Consider the following 20,605-nt stretch of genomic DNA (forward strand, 5'->3'; position numbering starts at 1 on the left):
TTTACTTGACAAGTTTGATGAACATTTGTCTTTCTTTCATATCCCTCCCTCAGTGGCGTGTCCAGGATTTTCGAAAATGAAGGGTAACGTATAGTTTTTCTTGGTAGTCAGCCCTCATTTTGTCATATTTTCATACCTTTGATACTGGGCCAAAGGGGGGGGGGGTTATAACCCCACTTGGTCAAACCAGTGCGGCCTCCCTGCACTAAACTGACGATGTAAAAAACGAAGTTAAAAACTATCAAGGACCATGAAAAGGCAGTTATTTTTTTTAAACAGTGAAAACAGATTAAGGTGAATTATTTTGAACCTGCAATCACGACGTCATATACAGTACGTCAGTTTTCTCTCTTCATACTTTATAGCAAAAGTAAGATATTTCCATGATGCCAATAGCCATCCTCCCACACGTATATCTCATTTTGTGCCGGTTTCGTAACAAAATTACGGGTTTCTGTTAGGAAAATTACAACTCGTGCGGCAAGACTTGAGTTTCAGCTCTTTACGTTCTCTAAGAAATCATTCGTGAATTAACTTAGACCGTGAGTAGGCAAGAGCTCTAATTTTTTGGAGCACATATTTAGGAATTGCCAAGGTTTAAAATACATGGGTACCCAAGAATTTTCTTTCTAAACGAATAGCGGTAAAAAAAATCTTTGTCCAAAAATCGTATGACCTTTAAAGTCATCGCAGAAGCGAGATATTTTAAGAGAAGAAGCCGACCTTCGTGCCGGAATGGTTAGCACAGAACGCTACGATGCCAGGTGTCCAGGGTTCGAATCCCATCACCCATCTTCATCTTCATCTTCGCGATTAACCAAAAGTGTCAAAAAAGCGAAATAAAATAAAATCAAAGAGAAGAAGAAGACACACACAGATAAGAAGAATGAGCTAGAGAGAGGGAAGAGAGAGAGAGAGAGAGAGAGAGAGAATGTGATAAGATAAAATTGAGATGGAGGGAATAAGGGGAGGAGAATGAGATAGAGAGAAAAAGGGAGGAGAATGAGATAGAAAGAGAAAGGATAGGAGAATGAGATAGAAAGAGGGAGTGAGAGAAATCGGGAGAAGGAGATTGAGAACGAGAAAGGGGAGGAGAATGAGAGAAATAGAAAGGAGATAGAGAGAGGGAGTGAGAGAAAGCGGGAGAAGGAGAATGAGATAAAGAGAGAAAGGGGAGGAGTGAGAGAAAGAGGGAGAATAAGATAGAGAGAGAAGAGAGAAAGGGCAGAAGGAGAATGTAACGCGTGGTCCCAAAAAGAGCCCACCCTCGGTCATCTGGTGGCGACACCTAGCGGGTGAGTTCTAAAACGGAAAAGGTCATTTCCCCACTTGCCTGAGCCAGAAAAGACACTCTGAGAAATCTCCCATCTGGTGACCTTAGTTTGTTTACAGACGCTAACGTAAGTGCATGCTGACAATGGCACTTCCCTTCCAAGTCGATTAACAGAACTTTGCGTCACACATTTTACCCTTTCCGAACGGAAAACGGGAAGCAAACTTTCAAGAGAGGCAGCGATTAAGTCATTGTCTTTCGTCCGCGCGGCTCGCGATCGGCAGTTGTTAAAAAAATACGCGAGGAGGAGCTCTGATGCAAGTCTCAGCAGGCACCTTATATCTGTCAGGCCTCCACCCCTCCCCGGCCTTCACTCCCGCCCCTGCGGCTGCTGCAAATGGCCATTTTGCAACAGGCGAGGTAATAAAAATGTTGGAATCCAGACGCAACAGAGTATCCAGGCGGTGAGAGAACAAGCATCTTCTTCATTGCTGCACACTTTTTAAGTCATCGAGACGCATGCTCCAGATCTGAAATATGGTTAACGTTGCCTCTTTTATCACACTCGTCTTCATTTGCTACGTTTCTCATATTCCTTCTGTTTTATTTTAACCTCTAATTTGCTGATATAATAAAGTATCGATATGCACAACAATTTAACAATGTTTTAGGATTTAAACACAACGTTCTTTTCACTTTATCAAGTTTTTGATGGAGTTATCGGCTGTAATTTGCCTTCAACATCGTGTAAAGAGGCCGTGTTTTGGCCATTTACCTGACTGCCTTTATTTGAAGAAGCCAGCACGTGGAGGCACTTTAGTCCAAAATATATCAGTCAACATGGTAAAATACTCTAGTGCATTGTTTCTCATCCTCCGGACCGCGACCCGATACCGTGCCCTCGTATCAACTATACTGAGCAGCGAAAGGTTCTGCTGAAAGTGGTTGACAACTATCATAATCCCAATATCATATTTGAGTTGTGTTTTCGTTTTTTAAGTCCATTTTATGCACAAATCGACTAATCAGAACTGGATCTGCCCGGTGCCTCCACCGGTTATCGAACCCGGGATGACTTAATTACAAGGAGACGACGTTACCACTTTGTCTTCTATATTTTTATATTTGTCAACAATCCCACACACGTAATGAAACTATTATTATTATGATTATGCTAGAATTTATTTATCAATATTTAATTTCATAGATACACGTTAATTCATGCATAAAATCTTAAATACTGTAAAGATTTACAAGGAAAATTCTTCGGCTAAGGGCATTGACTTAAAAAAAAATACCGTGACATGGTTTCACCAAGGTTGAGAACCATTTCTCTAATGTTTAGGTATGCGCTTTATTCAGGCTCAAAAGTCTAGCGTATACAGTTTGAGGTCAGTTTCTCAGTTTTCTCATGCACAACATGCCTCTCCCAAGTTTCAATAACTTGCACAAATTTTACAACGCAATTTACATGTAATAATGTCTCTTGTCACGCTTTTTTCGGGTGACTAATAAACTGATTAATGCAATTATATCGGTACTATCATGTAAACTGAGCAAAGAAACCAGTGTCGCTTGCCGCGTGTCACGTGCATCTTGTCTATTCGGTGTGAAACTCTTGTGTCGCGTCTCTTCGGTGTGAATTCTCCCTAGGGAAGTCACTCTGTGCCTCCCCCAATTTATTTGAAGTTAATGCTTCTGCAGGGTGGTTGTTTGATTGAATTAGTTTTTTAAGTCGCTTTCCTGACACTATTGGGTAATCGTAACGACGAGGATGAGTGATGATATGATGAAACGAATGAAGAGACACTAACAAAGAACACCCATGCCCAGGCCGGGATCCGAAACGGGACCTTAGATCACCCAACCAGGAATCGAACCCGAGTCTGCCGCGTGGCAGTCAGACGCCCTACCGAATAAACTACCGCGGCTCCATAGAATCATCGAGATTGGGCCTAAAGTTTAAAGTATGATCACAACCTCTCATGAGGTCTCCGAACCAGGGACTCCTTAATTTATCACGTATTATTTTTCTCTGTTTTCCGAACAGTCGATGCTTGAAAGGAAACAGGATTCATTTCCTGTTAAGTAGGATTGTTTTCATCTGGACACGTGCAATGACACTTCCTTTATTCATTTCCATTGTTTACGTAGACTGTGCAAACTATGCCAGAGTGCACAAATCTTCCAGGGATATCCACAATGTCCAGATCAGATCCATGAATATTATTGGGAGGCAATGATTACATTGAAACCACACGGCTTTGAATGACAGAACAGAAGAAGATTTATGCACACTACTACTACTACTAATATACATATACTTGGTTCGGACTCCCCCGGAAATATATTTATAGATACGTTCCTGCTTATATAAGCCAATGTAAACTTCACGTAGACCCTGCTTTACAGTCTACGTCACACCACGACTTAACGTTAACAGTGTCATTTTTTCACCATCTACAAAAGACTTCCAAAAAGGAATGACAATTGATTCGTGAACATGTCTCATGTCATTTGTATCCCCATTACAGCTGTCCCCTCGTGTTCGTCATCACAACCACCCAGCCAGGTGTCGTGACTGCAACAAAAGCCATTACACGTTCTAAAATGTAGATGCAAGAGGCAGATAAGTAGCTTCATAATCCAAAGCTGGAAATCAATTGAAAGGTACAAGACAGATGCTTATCACCTGTCAGTCACAGAGAGTTTGTAAGGCAACCACCCCGTGAACAGTTATTTTTTCTTTTATTCCTAAGAGCACAAGCACACGCATGGAATTTCTGAGAGTAGGATAGGTCTCAGGTTAACTCCTGAGAAAAAATATTGAATGCAACTTTGGTGTGCCTGTGAAAAGAAGCATTGACTGGATGGATTTCATCAACAAGGATGCCTCAAGAATCTGACTGCTCAGTTGGACTTTTCCTTCGATCGCTGAAGAGTGGAGTTGAGATGCATTTATTTTAAGTATCCTTTATACTCAAATAAAATTGTCGGGACAGGACCCAGGAGGGCCCCTTGATATTGTTCGCACGTGAACATACAAAATTCATGCATTCGTTATGTTCTATCGATCAGATACATCTTACTCACTCAACGCATACAAAATTCTTAACATGGCTAGGTGAGGCCTTCTGCATCAATGCTGTTATTGCATAAAATATTATAATTGCACATACTTAGCTACTATCTCCACGGGAAACTGATATTTAGAAACTCGTTACATTGATACAATACAAGAGGTAGGCGAAATATAAACATTCCGCGCCATTCTGCAGTCAGTTTCGAAGACTCTTTTTATCTTTATGGTCTACAAGGGTTTGGAATGCTCTGTCCGACGACTTTTCATCTGCTATGTTACTCAATAAATTCAAGATCAAAACTATCATGTGTAAGGATCCGCCCTGGATCGTACTTGGTTCGATGGGTCTATTGAGCCTCGGCTTCACGCTCAGTATCGCTTCGGGGCTTGAGTCTCCTCGGCTCAAGGTTCGGGTTATTCCGGCTGCTTCAATCCACGATGTAAGGTCCCTCGTAATTCTAGGTCAAAGGTTCTCAATGTACTTATAGATCTTGACCAAGATTCTATAAGCAATCAACAATCCTTTTTCCCACTAGGTTCTGTCGATATTCAGTTAAGTATCCAACTTCCTTTTCTCTTTTCAGCCTCTGACCAGAGAACTGAAAATTAATCCGTGACCACAGAATAAGAAAAGGTGTTCCCTGACCAGGGACACAAACGTTGACTACTAACAGTCTATCGACCGATCCCGAATTCTGGTGTATCCTACGACAATCACAATCCTCTCAATTATATCTCCTGACCAGAAGCATAGAACCGAGAGAACATAAGCCTTCTGACCAGAAGAGCTAAGAAATTGTCCTAACGATAATCCAGAATAAACTAATTCCTAGTAGCGACGTGGTAGTAAGCGCAGAAATACGGGTGTGAAAAGAAAAGACGGTAATACGAGTTCCGCATTTATCTGGAGTTCGAATACAAAAGGCCACGGGCCACCGAGCTTCGCTGCTTATATAGCATTTCTCGGTGCCGTGAAGGATTTACCAACTTTTATCTTAACATCAATTTTACATTACAATAAAATACATATTAATAAAATATCAATGAGGAACATAATTAGCTACATGCAGAAATTACTATTTTTAACCTTTTGTGAATATTAAATATGCAATATAATTTTAATTGTTACACTCAGCATTTAATTTGACTAGGGAGTAGGGCTTCTTCCAACTCCCCTCTCTCCCTGCAACGGCCATGCGAAAAGACAACAAAGAAAAGAAAGAAAGTTTACAACGTTAAAATGTTAAGCAAAAATTTCTTTAAATACAGGTTTTGTCTTGCGCGGGCATAACTTTCGTTTACCTTAACGTAACTAAATTCTGATTACACCGTCTTGCAGTAAAAGAATCAGGTTGGTTGATTGGTTGATTTGGTGTTTTAAGTCCACTTTATGCACAGTAAGGCTAATCGGGACTGGACCTACAGTTTAAAGTGGGATCCGAACAACTTGTACCTCCACCGGGTATCGAACCCGGGACCCCTTGATTACAAGGCGACGACGCAACCACTGCGCCATCGGGGAGGACCAAAAAAAAAAGAATCAGGGATTAATATGATATTAGTTAAATTTTTGTCCGCCAAGGGACACGGCAGATATAGCGTGGGGAAGACAGCCTAATCTTTCGTCTTTTCCCCGGTTTCAACGTTTACATAAAGTTGAGTCTGCCTGGCTTCTACACAATAGCGATTGTTTTCTCACATTGTTGTCCCCGATAATGAAATTCCAGCTGAGCTTGCTGGCAGAAAGAAACAAACTCTTTGAACTTATATTTAACATCAGGATGTATAGTCTATATACGAGGTGTGTTTCACTTTTTTTGGTAATTAACCATTAACACACAAACATTTTAAGTACCAAACAAAGAAAAATATTAAGTTTATATACACATTTGTAACGTGGAACTGCTACACGTTACACATGGCGGTTTTGTTTAAATTGAAACTTCAGCAACTTTGATGCCCTGTCTTCGAGTTATGAATTTTGGCCTATTATTCCTTACGCTTGCTGCATAGAAATTCTTGATGAAACACGTCCTTCACACAAATGTCGTGTTACTAGAAATGTTTTTCCTATGACGAATGACCATGTTATTGAAGCAATACGTATACAAGAGAATCTCAAGACTCAGAGTGAGATATACACAGATGTAGACTCGATCTACTTATTCTACATTTAGATGGAGTACTTAATTAATTGATAGTATGTGAAGTTACTTTTAGTTCCATATTCTTATGGATCAAAACGTGGCATTTTGGGGATATGTCTTTTTGGCTCCCTTTGACCTATATTGTAGATTATAGGGTTTGAATGGGGAGGCTGTTTTGTCCAACTTTCTATTTTTTCTCTGCATAAAGTCGAATGGAGTCTCTTTGTCGAGCATGTCTCGTATCTGTATATTAGAAACGTATTTATCTGCACCTGTTATTATTCTAGGATCTTATTCTGCACAATTTGGAGTTGGTTTATAGAAGTTGCGGCGCTATGTTGCAACACAACACAAGCATAAGTCAGCATAGATCTTATAAAGACATTGAACAATTTAATTCGATTTTTTAACCGTTAGTATTGCGTTTTTCCAAGAATGGGTACACATGCCCTATTCTTGCGCTTCCTTTGTTTACGGTATTTATCAGGTTTTCCTTAAAGGCTAACCTTCGTCCAAAAACACTCCAACCTATTTAGCTTTGCTTAATTCAAGGAGTTGTGTTATTTTTATTGCAAAAGCAACAATTGAGCGTTGCAACATAACGCGTAAGCCAGTGGTTCCCAAAGTGTGCGCCGTGGCTGGCTTGCAGGGAGGCCGCGAAATGTTCCAATATTCTCAGTGAAATGATATGATTGTTCCAAATATGTGCTTATTTAGTACTTTTTACAAAACATTAAAATGCTGACAATGGCAAAATGTATGGTATAAAAATATACAGTAAAAACGTAACGTTTCCACCCTCTAGCAGGGTCTTCTTCAGACGAATATTCACAATAAATAAAGAATTAACAGATAGAATTTATTGTGAATATTCGTCTGCAGAAGGCCCTGTTAGAGGCTGGAAACGTTACGTTTTTAGTGTATATTTTTATACTATAAATTTTGCGTTGGTCAGCATTTTAATGTTTTATTAACATGGAAACAAGGCTTAGCAGTGTTACTTTTTACAATTATAATGTTTCTGAATTGAATATATGTTTATTCTTTAACTTAAGGCAAGCAACCTAACCACACTGAGCGTTGCAAGCGTTTGGGAATCCTTGATCTAAGCAACAAGAAAAGCAAAGTAACAACCTGTATTTTGCGAACTTACCTTACATAACGAATATATGTTGTTAGTCACGATTTGGATTGTGCGCATGTTTAAGTGGATGTATTCTCTGTTTCAAATATTCTCCACCCACTGCAAGAACGAACTTATTGTAAACAAAAAAACTATCTACTTATGAATAGTTCCTTTCCTATACGATAGTTCGGATCTTGAAATCCCACTTCCTGTACTGGTTCAAAATCACACCAGCTCGAGGATTCACTATCTTGGATGTAGTATCAGGGTTCGAAGTGGAACTTGGAGTTGCTTCCATTTCTTTCATCAGCACCAACATCCACTCTCGTCGTCTCAGCTAAACTGGCAACGAACCAGAGGTCGGCGGCGACTGTGCCAAAGCAAATAGGTATGCATAGATGAATTTTACGGAGGGAGTGGGGAGAGAAGCAGGTAGGGAGTATATGTATATCGTTGTCTATTTCTGGTGTTTGGAAGTAAAGCTACTTCTCTCGAGTAACGTTAACTGTAACTAGTTACTTTTAAATTAGCAAATGTAACCCAGTTACTTTTAAATTAGCAAATGCAACCCAGTTACTTTTAAATTGGCAAATGTAACCCAATTACTTTTAGTTTAGCAAATGTAACCCAGTTACTTTTAAATTAGCAAATGCAACCCAGTTACTTTTAAATTAGCAAATCTAACCCAGTTACTTTTAAATTAGCAAGTTTAACCCAGTTACTTTTAAATTAGCAAATGTAACCCAGTTACTTTTAAATTAACAAATGTAACCTGGTTACTTTGAAATTAGCAAATGTAACCCAGTTACTTTTAAATTAGCAAATATAACCCAGCTACTTTTAAATTAGCAAATGTAACCCACTTACTTTTAAATTAGCAAATGTAACTCGGTTACTTTTCAGTAACTAGTAACTAAATTAAAATAGTTATTTTTGCAGTTACTTATTTTACGGGTGAAATGTTCTTCAGCTGGAACCTGAAAAATGTGAAAACTTCATTCAACTGTTCGTTAATGTAAAGTTTACAATAACCTACCGTTAAAATTTAAGTCTCTGTTGGTAACAGGACGCAAGCGCATTCAGGTCGCCACCTCTGTGCTGTAACTAGAACGACAAGAAACATGCCGTCGGTAACCACTTCGAAATATTAAACACACACACACATTCATTCATACATGTGCCAGGATCGAACCCGGAATTACTGTTTACAAGCCAAGCACGTTACCACTATAAACCATCGGGGAGACTCTTGCTCTTTTGTTCTAACGTGTAAAGTTACATGTTGCCTCACGTCATCTCGATTTGTTCCATAGTGAATGTGGTGTGATCAGCATCACGCTCCCGTCAAATTTGCACCACATAATAGTCACCTTCCATTGGATGAGCTCCTTGCCAAGATCGCAGCAATGCAGGAGCATAAAGGACCATAGCAAGCTCTGCTATATGCCTGGATATCTTTCACATGCCATAAATTTTGTGTGAAGATAAGTAGAAAATGATTTCACTTCCTGTATCTATATGTTTTTACATATCCGCAAAGTTACACGGACTCCTTTACCAAATTACACTGTTGCAAATTTCTACAGGAAATATTAGGAACTTTTTAAAAATAGACCTTTGGATGCTGAGTTCGAAAATGATGTTTATTGGTTTTTGACTGTAATTGAGACTCTCGTAATATTGTATCGTTGCACTAATCTTACATGGTTATTTCCTTGAACTGCCTAGCCGAGCAATTGCGTATATTGGAAGGAGAATTCACACCTTCACTTCATTCTCACCCAACGGGTCGCAAGGTATCTAGGCTAGCCTAGTATTGATGGCTTCTCGGAGAATGAGACCTTGCCAAAAAAAAACATGTTAACAATCGCGATACCACGGGAGGAGCGTTAACCATTGCCAGAAAATGCTTATAAGCAAATAAAATGACATGCTAAACATATTTTTCATTCATACTAAGTAGCGAAATAAAATAAATTTACCATTTTTCTCAAGTTTTAGATTTTCACGCGAATTTTAACCGATTCTGTTCATATTCTGTGAAGAACACAGCGAAAGTTTTAAATTTTGTCTCCGTGGATCCAATGTGTTCGCAGGTATACTTGATATACATAGTGACAGATACATTGGCAGTCGTTATTTCAGTACTATTTTCCTTTAGCAATTCTCCAATACACGGTATCCAAAGTTTAGTACGCTGACCTCCGTGGCGGAGTGGTTACCATAGCACGTTACGACACCAGGGGCCTGGGTTCGAATCCCTGTGTTTGCATGGGTATACTTTGTGAGTGTTTCTTCATAAATTTCATCATATTATCAATCATCCTCAGCTTCGCAATTAGCCAAAAGTGGCTGAAAAGCGAAGTAAAATATACCGAACCAATCAATCAAAGTTGTGTCCGTCTAAGTCATTCCCGATGGCGTCAGTGGCGTGCCCAAGGGGGGTTGGTGGAGGTTATAACCCCCCTTTGACCCAGTATTCCTAAAAAAAAAAAGAACGTCAAAGGTAGGAAAAGATGGCAAAATGAAGGCTGATTACCAGAAAAGGTGCATATAACCCTTCCCTTTCGAAAATCCTGGGCACGCCACTGGATGGCGTAGTGGTAACGCCGTTGCCTTGTAATCAAAGGGTTCCGGGTTCGATACCGGGAACAGGCACACAGCGGTTCAGTCCCGATCAGCCTATCTGTGCATAAGGTGGACTCAAAACAAACTAACAAAGTCGGGCCTCACCCAAAAAGTCATCTCTTCACCCCCAGATGGCAACACTAATTCCGACCCTGCTGATACATAAATAGATTGCACAACTTGACCTCGAAGAAGGAGACTTCGAAAAAAGTGCGTTTTATATTCCTTCCATGGAGCAAGGTTTATTGCAGGAACAAGGAAGGCGATTTTTCCACTTCGGCTACTGTATTGTTGTGCTGCGCAGTTCCCGCGGCTTGTGTAGGAGTGAAGTGATAGATTTGAGCAGGATAGGTGGCAGCGTCGCCCCCGTGGCTGGTGAACAGCGTCAAACATGTTTACCCACTCCTGGAGAACTTTAAGCCCTAATGAGAAAAGACGGAAAGAGGGTTCTCCGTCATTCTGGAGAAAATTCTCTTGAGGAACGGGTGTACATTGCATTCTCTCACTTTCGGTACGCACTTAATATATCGCAGACGAAAGCTTACGGTCAAGAAGTGAAGAGGTTTGATTTTTTCGAACAGAGCCGATCTCCGTGGCGGAGTGGTTACAGTGTTGTTACGATTTTTTTGATTATGACATTCTCTGACATTTCCAATTCAAAATGAATTTTCCAGACATGTTTATTATCATGATTTTTGCTTTTGAACCACTTTTTTAAAAGCAAAAATTTCATTCTAAACGCACAAAAACACGTGAAAATTTGAAGAATAAAGTAAAATTACAATTGGCAACAAACGTAACATTCTAGTACAATTTTGCTACACCAAAATGCAAATGTCAAGAAGACCAAGATCTGCAAAATAATAGACGATAACCCCCTCTTAAGTGGAAATGAATTACTTGTTCAATTTGAATTTCTTTCTCAGTCTCCAAAATACACATAAATTCCAGATGAACTGCAAAATTCCCGGACATTTCCGTTTTCTAGGTTTTCCAGATGCGTAGCAGCCCAGGGTTAACACGCCAGGGGTCCCGGGTTCGAATCCCGGCGTGGGCGTTCTTTGTGAGTATCTCTTCATCAATTTCATCACATCATCACCCATCCTCATCTTCGCGATTAGACAAGTGGCAGAAAAGCGAAGAAAAATAAAACAAGCCAATCACTCAAATGAATTGACGGACACTTTAGATGACAAGTGTTTTTTTCAAACTAACACGCGGGGGAGGGGTGTGCAACGTGTGCCACCACACAGTCGAGAGAGAGAGAGAGAGAGAGAGAGAGAGAGAGAGAGAGAGAGAGAGAGAGAGAGAGAATATAGCAAGGTGGAAGAAAGAGAAAGAGGGAGAAGGAAAGATACAATGAAAGACGGAGTGAGAAAGAAGAAGAGAGAGAATGAAAAAGACGGAGGAAGTAATAAATGAAGATGGGAAGAGATAGCATGTAGATATATATATATATATATATATATATATATATATATATATATATATATATAATTAATACAGAGAAAGTAAGAAAAGAAGGAAGAGAGGAAAGAGAGAGAGAGATTGGGGTAGAGACCATAGGAAAAAGAATGACGGAAAGAGATAGTGAAACAGATGAAGGAAAGGAATGTAAAGGGCAGAGAAAGAGACGAGAAAATAGAAAACGAAACGAGGAAGAGAGAGAAGATGAGAAAGAAAGGCGATAGAGAATGAAAGAGAAACAAAGGAAGTAAGAAGGGAAAATTGAAAGAGAGGAAAGAGAAACAGAGAGAGAGAGAGAGAGAGAGATGGAGAAACAAAAAGAAATGCGGATGGATGAGAGGTGGGAGTCAGAGAAGAAGGGAGGGAGACTGAAAAGATTAAGAGAGAATGTTAGCAACCATAACCAGCGAAAGAGAGCCAACCTGAAAATACTTCGTCCACCCGAAAGAAATTCTCTCCCGACGCCACTGTAGAGCACATCCAAGCCGCGACACGTATATGATAGACCATGTGTTTCGCATTAGTTTCCGAGGTATTCCCCTTTCTTCACGCGTGTTACGCACAAGCCCCGCTTCTTTTCCTCCCACAATACACTTTTTTTTTTTTTTAACCCAGCTCGCCTCTGAATCACTCTTCGAATACGCCCCTCCATACTCTTTATGGAGTCGAAGAAAACCTTAAAGCTATTTATCTGTCCTTTGGAGCTTTTATGCTCACGAGGATTTGATTGTAATTACAACAAGATGGCTGCCCTAAGATAATACAGAAGCACATCATAAAGAAGACAACGTCATATTAAGGACACTTTAAAAAACGGTAATATTTCTTACCAACCTTCAACAGAAGAAATAAGCAGTTTCAAGCATTCGAGAATGTTGGTAAAAAACACAGTTTCTTTTTTGACTTCCTAAGTGTGAGAGAGAATACTTTTTCCTTTAAAGAAATGTATTCGGTACAGCCGAGTTCAAAACTGCGAGGGTGCAAATTGTCCCATCATAAATTTCATTCACCTTTCTTTAGCATCCTGTATGTTTACACAGGTAGTGTTGGCGAAAGTGTATTGTTAACGATTTTGTTTAATTTTTTTGGCGTCATATTGCGTGAAACAAGTTATAAAGTGAACAATTTGGGTACACGTATCTTTGAACGTGACTGTACTGTACACTGAATACCCCCCAATGTGGAAATTGCTGATCGTACGATTTCTGCCCTTCAAAGTAATAGGCAGGGAAAAAAATCTTAAAAAGCTTTAAGCTTCTCGTATTTCAATGTGAATATGTGATGTAAATGAGAAAATTGGTAAACCAAATGTATTTTCTTGAGTGGGAGTTCTTTAATTTGTTTAACATAATCGTCACTTATTAACATAGAATAGCGACGTTATATAATCAAATGCCAGGTCCAGCGTATTATTTCGCTCAAATAGAACGGAACAAAGATGCATATTGTAGTTAATTGATAGAAATGTAAAAAATAAAACTATCCCTATCTATCACACCGTGCTATGATTTCAGGAGGGCTTTTTTTCAAGCAACTCTGGGGAGTTGCAACTTTCATGGAGCGACTCTGTGGTTTACCCAGCCTATACGAAATACTAAATGGGCACCGGGTGGCACCCTTGGGGTTAAAGACGACCAGAGACCTTCACAAAAGACCGAGATGGTGAATGTGCGAGGGGGTGGGGCCTTACTCACCCCCCCCCCCTCATATGTCTTCATGGCATGCTCCAACGTGCAGGGGACAGCTTTAACTTTTAGGCTATTGTTTGGTTCCAGATTGGTGGAATACTTTTTTACAGTGCAAAAACAACAAAATGGTCAGTGTAAATCTTTACTGTGAGGAATCATGTATTCTTTGCTCTTGTAGGCATACCTGAGTCTTCCTGGAATAACGCAGAACGTCAGTTTAAAACACGCACACTTGTGTCACCCTGCAAAAATGTCCAACATTGAATTAATGATGTTAAGACACTTTTTATTAAAAATATTTTTTACAGAAACGAGAAGCAATAACAACCAGAAGACATGAAAAACATAAGCGCGGTGCCTTCAAGAGCATTCGGAACTTCAGGCTTTTGCCTGGCTGAGAGGTCCAGCAAAAATTCAGTCGCAGAAACAAGAGGAACGTAGGAGGTCCAACGTTACAGCTGACATTTATTACTCCTGGATCTCTAATAAATTTCTCGTTTTGTCCCTTACTTAGGCGGGGACAAACCTTACCTCGTCTGCAAAAGTGCAGTGGCCGTCGTTTCTCACACACACTGCTGTTGCTACCCTGAACTCTCAAGGGCAACCCTAGATTGGTGCAACAACCGACATTACCCAGCGTGCGGTACATGTAAGAAAATTATTCTTAAGGGTAAAAATGGAGCACGATGTTCGTGAGCTTCCAGCTGTGAACAGCACATAAATATAGTTTACCATGGTTTCAAGTTTCTTCGGTTTGGGCATCCAATTTAGTATTTGGCTACATCTTCCTGTTCTTGCCCTTGCTTTGCCACTTTTCTCACACAATTTATGACTTTGCAGAGATGTCTCTTGTGGAGAAAATGGGCCATAGAGAGAGCGGAAGAAGTCTAAAAGAGAACCGTGGGATACTGATCATTATCAAGAAACATCGAAGAAAAGGATGATTTTTCGTCATGTTAATATTATTTTACAAGAACGGTCCTCAGTAGAAACTGGTTTCAAGTCCACTTTGTGCACAGAAAAGCTAATCGGGACTCGTTCTACAGTTACCGTAATGTGACTCTACCGGGTATCGAACTCAGTACCCCTTGATTACAAGGCGACAACGTTACCGCTTCGCAATTTGATATGGCTTAGGCGCTGACTTGGAGATGGGCTTGAAAGTGCCTCAAGAGGAGCAGAGCTCCTTTCTGCCTCTCCCCCCATGATTCATTTCTAGAAATAATAACATAATAACTTGTGGTGCAACAGCCCTTGAAGGCCAGGGACTACCTACCGACTCCCACATGCCTCATCAGAGGTGGGCGATCATCCAACAAGTTAGGGAACGACGTGTGGTCAGCACGACGAACCACCAGTCGTTGTTCTAGGTTCCGTGACCCACTCATTCGTAGTTCCCCAATTTCGCAGATATCTCAGGAGAAATGAATAGCCCAGAAGCCAAGCAATTCCGACTAAGGAAATGAGTAAACAAGGCTTTTTTTTCTTTCTTCAGAAAACTTATTTTAAAGCCCTTTTCTGTTGCAGATGCGTATATAAATATACTGGTATATGTGAATATTTATGGTACATCGCGCTACGACGCCAGGAGTCCAGCGTTCGAATCCCGGCCTGGCATGGGTGTTTGTGAGTGTCCATTCATCAATTTCATCATATTACCACTCAACCCCATCTTCCCAAATTAGCCAAAAGTGGCACAAACAAGCGAAGTAAAATAAACTAAATCAATCAATCATGTGAATATTTATGCATGCACAGTAATGTTTTCATTAATTTTTGACACATCTTTGATGCACAAAGGAAACATTACTTTGGATTCAAGCTGGTGCAAGGTTGATTGACTGATTGATTGACTTGGTTTATTTTACTTCACTTTTCTGCCAATGTTGGCAAATCGCGAAGATGAGGATGAGTGATGATATGATGAAATTGATGAAGAGGTACTCACGAAGAATACCTTTGGCCAGGCCGGGAGTCGAACCCGGGTCCCATGGCGTTGTAGTGCACTGTGCTAACCTAACCACTCCCCCACAAAAGTCGGATGATTGGTGCAAGTAAACAGTGTTCATCCAAGTAGACGCTCTACACAAGTATAGCGGTGTTCAAGTTGAGGTAGTCAACGAATTCCTACCTGCTGATTTCAACGTTAATTTGATTGGTTAACATGCACCACTTTTTCATACACCCACACAGTGCACCGGTCCAGAACGTAGTGCCAACGGTGCAGACACAAAATACACCACATGACACCAAATCAACGAATTGGACGATTCAGTGTGTCGCTTTGTAACCAACTAGAGCCGTGTATGCAATAAGAATCGAGAAGTGTGTGTAACTATGTATCTGTAATTTAGCGTCGCTTTTCTACCCCTTCCTGGTTAATCGCGACGACGAGCATGAATGACACGACGACCAAGGGACACTCGTAGAGAACATGAGATGAAATCGGATCTATGTCCCGTCCCGTCTCGATATCATCCCAAGTTCCTGCGTATCGAGCAGGATTTCCGTTGAGCATCCAAAAATTGAGCGTTCACACAGATTCATGATCACGCATCACCCAATCAAAAGCAGATAACAGAGCCTAACTATCCAAAAAAGTTGTGGAATTCACAACACATACAGTTAAAGTTGTTCGTGAAATACGTTTAGAATTAACAAGCATACCTGTACATTGTCATACGAGTTCATTGAAATATGATTCCTGAAAAACCAACTAAAGTAAGATTCATGTTCGAATGTTTGAAAGCTGTAAAAGCATGGTGAAAAATTATCTTTTTGCTGCTTGAATGTTGATGCTCCATAGTTTTGAGAACGTCATTAGCACAAGTTAGATTACTTCGTAGCTCCATTGTACAAAAAATAAACGTTGTTTCCAAATGAAGTGAGGAAAAACACCAGAATATAAAGTTTGTTGATCTGATCGTGCTTTGAGGAGATCTCATTTGAATGGTAGATGTAAGAATATGAAATATTGAAACGCAAGGCCACAGTGAGAACACATTTGAGCTATGCACTCTTCAGATTTCTCTGTCATGTTCACGATATTGGAACCGGTGAAAGTTGACAGACGAGAAAGGATGTTAACTTTAAGACTGACATATGGAAATAGTCGGAACGTTTTCTAAAAATAATAAATCGAATTAACTCTCATTGTTCAGAGAAGCTGTCGTCTTCGGAGTGTCAGGACGAGATGAATCTGGCACCAGTTCCTTCAGACATGGTTCTTAAGACCATTTCCAAGCGTCGACGAGGAAAAAGAAATCGTTCCACGTAAAATAAAACACAGGCATCAGCCTCGGTTCAGGCTGTATTAGAAAAGTGAAAACCAGCTAATGTAAAAGTGGACTGCTTCGTGTATATCTGCTTTTTCTGTCTACCTTCCTCTTGTTTTAGTTCTTTTACTTTAACTTTGATGAAAAATTTGATGATCCATGTCGATGTTGTTATTTGTGTGTATTTGGCTAGTTAATATTGTGTATTGTGTTGAATATTGTGTATCATGTTCGGTATACACTCTTGTTTGGTAGTTGCCATTTTTAATACTGATCTGTTCATAGTCAGGTGTATCATTGGATACCTATCATCAATCTGTCATCTGCTGAGAACTTTCGAAACTAATATTGTTATCAATCTTCCTGTTTGAGACCCACTTTATGACCTTCGCTCGCATTATAAAACGCTTAATTTGTATTTCTAATTAATAAACTTCAGGAGAACATAAACAATGACGTCATCAACACCCGTATACTTCAAAGAACGTCAAAATATGTCACGCCGTAGACATTTTCAACTGTAAAACCGAGGTGTCAAATACGATTCCCCGAAATGCATTCTCCAAAAGCAATTTCATGTATACCTGCGATTCAATAAAGAATATTTTTCACGTAATAGTTTCTGCTTATACGAATCACTGTGAGCAATATACAGAATGTACAATGAATCAAAAGGGGAATACGATGAAAGAACGGGTTCATAAAAGCAACAATATTGCTTTTGCTACTTGCCGAAATCTTGTTATTTCATTCTGCAATCGCTTGGACGCTGACCCAATGTTCATTTACTACAACGACGGACGCTTCATCCAGTTGTGCATCCTCTTCAAATAAGTATTTACGCGCGCCTGTATTAAGTGAAGATGCCCATGATTTGCTGCATCGATTCGCTGTTCCATCTGGATTTATGCGTGGGCGTTAAGCTGTAATTTCGATTAATTGTATGCGTCTTTTCGTTGATCTCTTGAAGCTTTCTTTAATTGCTGTGCGAGTGCGTGGGCTTGATTTTATTCTGATTACGTAATTATGAGGGAACTGCGTCACGACTTAATTAAGTACCTCTGAGCTAAATGTTTTTTTGGAAAACATTTAGCTCAATTTTAAAGATCAGACAACTATCGCGACGTAATCACACAGAGTTCGCTTCATAATCACAGAAAGTTCTATTGTTGTTCCAACGAAAAAATCGATGAATTTTAACTAAAATGTCGCAAGTTCTGCGCCAACAAAAAAAATCTATGAATTTTAACTAATATATCTCAAGTTCTGCGTCATTCGATTTAGTGGCGTACCCAATGACGATTCACTGAAAACATGACTCCATTTTTAGTCCAGATCTTGTTTACAAGAAGGAGCCGCACACTCCCTGCCCCCTTATGAAAGGAGGACGAATTACCCAGGATTTGACTAAATGAACGAATCGTTTTACTGAATAGATTCTTATGAAACACAGTGGAGTTGTTTCAACTGAACGACTTATACAGAGTTCAATTAAGTGAAAGTGAAATTATACAGGGATCAATTCGGTTCAACCAACACACAGAGTTCGATTCGATAAAACCGATCACGCAATCATTTGATTCAATTGAAATCGCCATACAAGAGTTCGATTTAATTGAACAGGTAATACAAGACTTCGATACAATTGAATGAATCACACAGGAGTTAGATTGATATGAACGGATCACACAAGAGTTCGATTAAGTTGACTGGATCACACAAGAGTACGATTCATATGAAAGGATCACACAAGAGTTCGATTCAATGAGATGGATCACATAAGAGTTCAATTCAATCAAACAAGTCATACGGGAGTTCGATTCAACCGAAAGGATCACTCAGAATTCGATCGATCGAATCGCACAGAGCTTGGATTCATTTTAAGGAAGAATATAATGCCACTGAAACATGTCACTGCGTTTAGCCCAACCTGAAAAACTGTGTTTGTATCTATTGTCACGAAGGATGAACAAACAGAACAGCAGAGTGGTTGTGTGAGCTGAAGCAGAAGTCCTCTCGCAGACAAATTTGGTGATTTAACTTCCACACCCCACCTGCAGCCCTCATACATAAATATTGAGCCTTGACCTTAAACTTTTGGGTCAAGTGGGAGCTGACGTGAAAGTGGATTCCGACTCGGCCAAGTGTAAATACCAACCCTCGCCAGGTGTTTCAACAACCGCCGGCCCTCATCCCTTGCTGGAGTTGATGGGTGAGGAGGTGAGGGATGGAAACCCAATGGTAATTGGAGCGTTGGAATTATTAGTTGCCCTAAAGCTTATTAGTCCGTTCCTCATAGCTTCTTTTGTTTTTTAAAAAAATGTAGGTCAGTGGTTAAGGGTGGGAAAAAGTAGACTGAGATGCTTTACGAGGCAGTGGCGGTGATACAGGATTTGGTATCCCTACGGGGCACATTGAAATTTTAATGGTCAGAACGAAACTGGTAATACAAGATAAATATAGAATAAATAAAATAACAATGATCTAATAAATAATAATTACATACACACAAAAAATTGTTTGGAATTTACGTATAAGATACTTGTAACCAAAAACACACGGGTTGTAAGGGGTTAATCATTTCCGAAGACACCCAAATGTCAAGAAGCTTCCTTCCACATACTTCCCTGGACTGTATTTTGCAGACTAGCGAGGCGCTGGCGTCTGGATTCACATCCAGTTTAATTCTCTCTAGGGTTCGTGTTATGTCGTTCCTATTTGTTTGTGATTGCCTCTTCATCCATCTTATCTCACCATTCATCCTCATCTTCGCGATTAGACAAAGCGAAGTAAATTAAACTAAATCGATTAACCAAGAAAACATATTTTTGTATAATGACGAGTAAATAGTGAATTTTTTATAAAATGTATTTGGTTGTTGCTTTCAACCTGCATAATGAATTATTATAATAGGTTATTGTGTACGCTCACAGCATCATCGAAATACATTTTTAGAAACTGCACAATGAACAATTCCGTTACACTGTGTGTGTGTTTAGAGTATATATACACTCTTAGAGTTTCAGATACAGTACTGAATGACCATTTTACACAAGCTGTAACATCAGGAGAAACAATAACAAAACAAAAACAACACAACACGGCACAGGAAAAACATTTTAAAAAAATAAAAAGTTACACATGCTTGCATATATAATGATTGTCAGAAACTGTGTTCTGGGAAGAAAATGTCAAAATTTGGTGGTAGATTATTGGAAAATTGCGGAAGGCTATAGAAAAGAGAACGTTGGAGAAGGGAAAGCCTTATAGTGGGATTACGGGTTGGTCCTGTGGGTTCTCGAAGCTAAATTTGTTAATTAGATATATTCATTGACGCTTTTATGCAAAAATATTGTCTGCTGGTTCAGGAAGACCGTGTGTGGTGGCTGGATAATAGAATTGTTCATATTATCTGTTTTATGAAGTTGTCTGAGAGAAGATGTTACATATATATTATTTATAAGTATAATTTGGACAGTGCATAAAGTTTACAACTAGAATATGATACACATACACATTTTTTTTGGTTAATTCTATAACTCAAAAATGAAGATGGCAAAGACATCCAATGAACAAATCTTCGGAAAGCATCTGGTAATATTTTCATTGTTGGCGAAATGTCAAATAGGAATCCGCTCTCTCAGTGCAGGCATCATCTGGCGGACGTTTCTCCAAACCGGCGACTTGTTCGTGCCTTTTCCTCTTTCTTCTCGGCCATGTTATTTTGGTTCCGAGGCTTGGGATAGCAGAAGGGGCGACCCGCGGCGTTACGCTAGGCGTCTGACTCGGTAGATGGGCGCTGCTAAGGAGGACGTCTCTCTATGCGTTGCGTCACACACGACGACAAACGTCACTTCCGGCGTCAATCTTCGGGACGAAGGCGATATTAATGTCCAACGGGTGTTTGTGCCAGGGTGCG

At 39.8% G+C, this 20,605-nt stretch overlaps 2 protein-coding genes across 2 annotated transcripts in view; one reads left to right on the forward strand and one right to left on the reverse strand.

Annotated features, from left to right (window-relative positions):
- The window catches only part of LOC145985415 (ATP-dependent DNA helicase Q5-like), a 360,878-nt gene that overhangs the window by 133,299 nt on the left and 206,974 nt on the right, over positions 1–20,605 (reverse strand). The gene's annotated exons all lie outside the window — the stretch shown is intronic.
- LOC145985414 (uncharacterized) overlaps positions 1–20,605 on the forward strand; it is a 254,264-nt gene that overhangs the window by 4,866 nt on the left and 228,793 nt on the right. The window lies entirely within an intron of this gene.

The sequence above is a fragment of the Lepisma saccharinum genome, chromosome 3, assembly GCF_977018435.1.
Source record: "Lepisma saccharinum chromosome 3, izLepSacc3.1, whole genome shotgun sequence".
Taxonomy (NCBI): Eukaryota; Metazoa; Arthropoda; class Insecta; order Zygentoma; family Lepismatidae; genus Lepisma; species Lepisma saccharinum.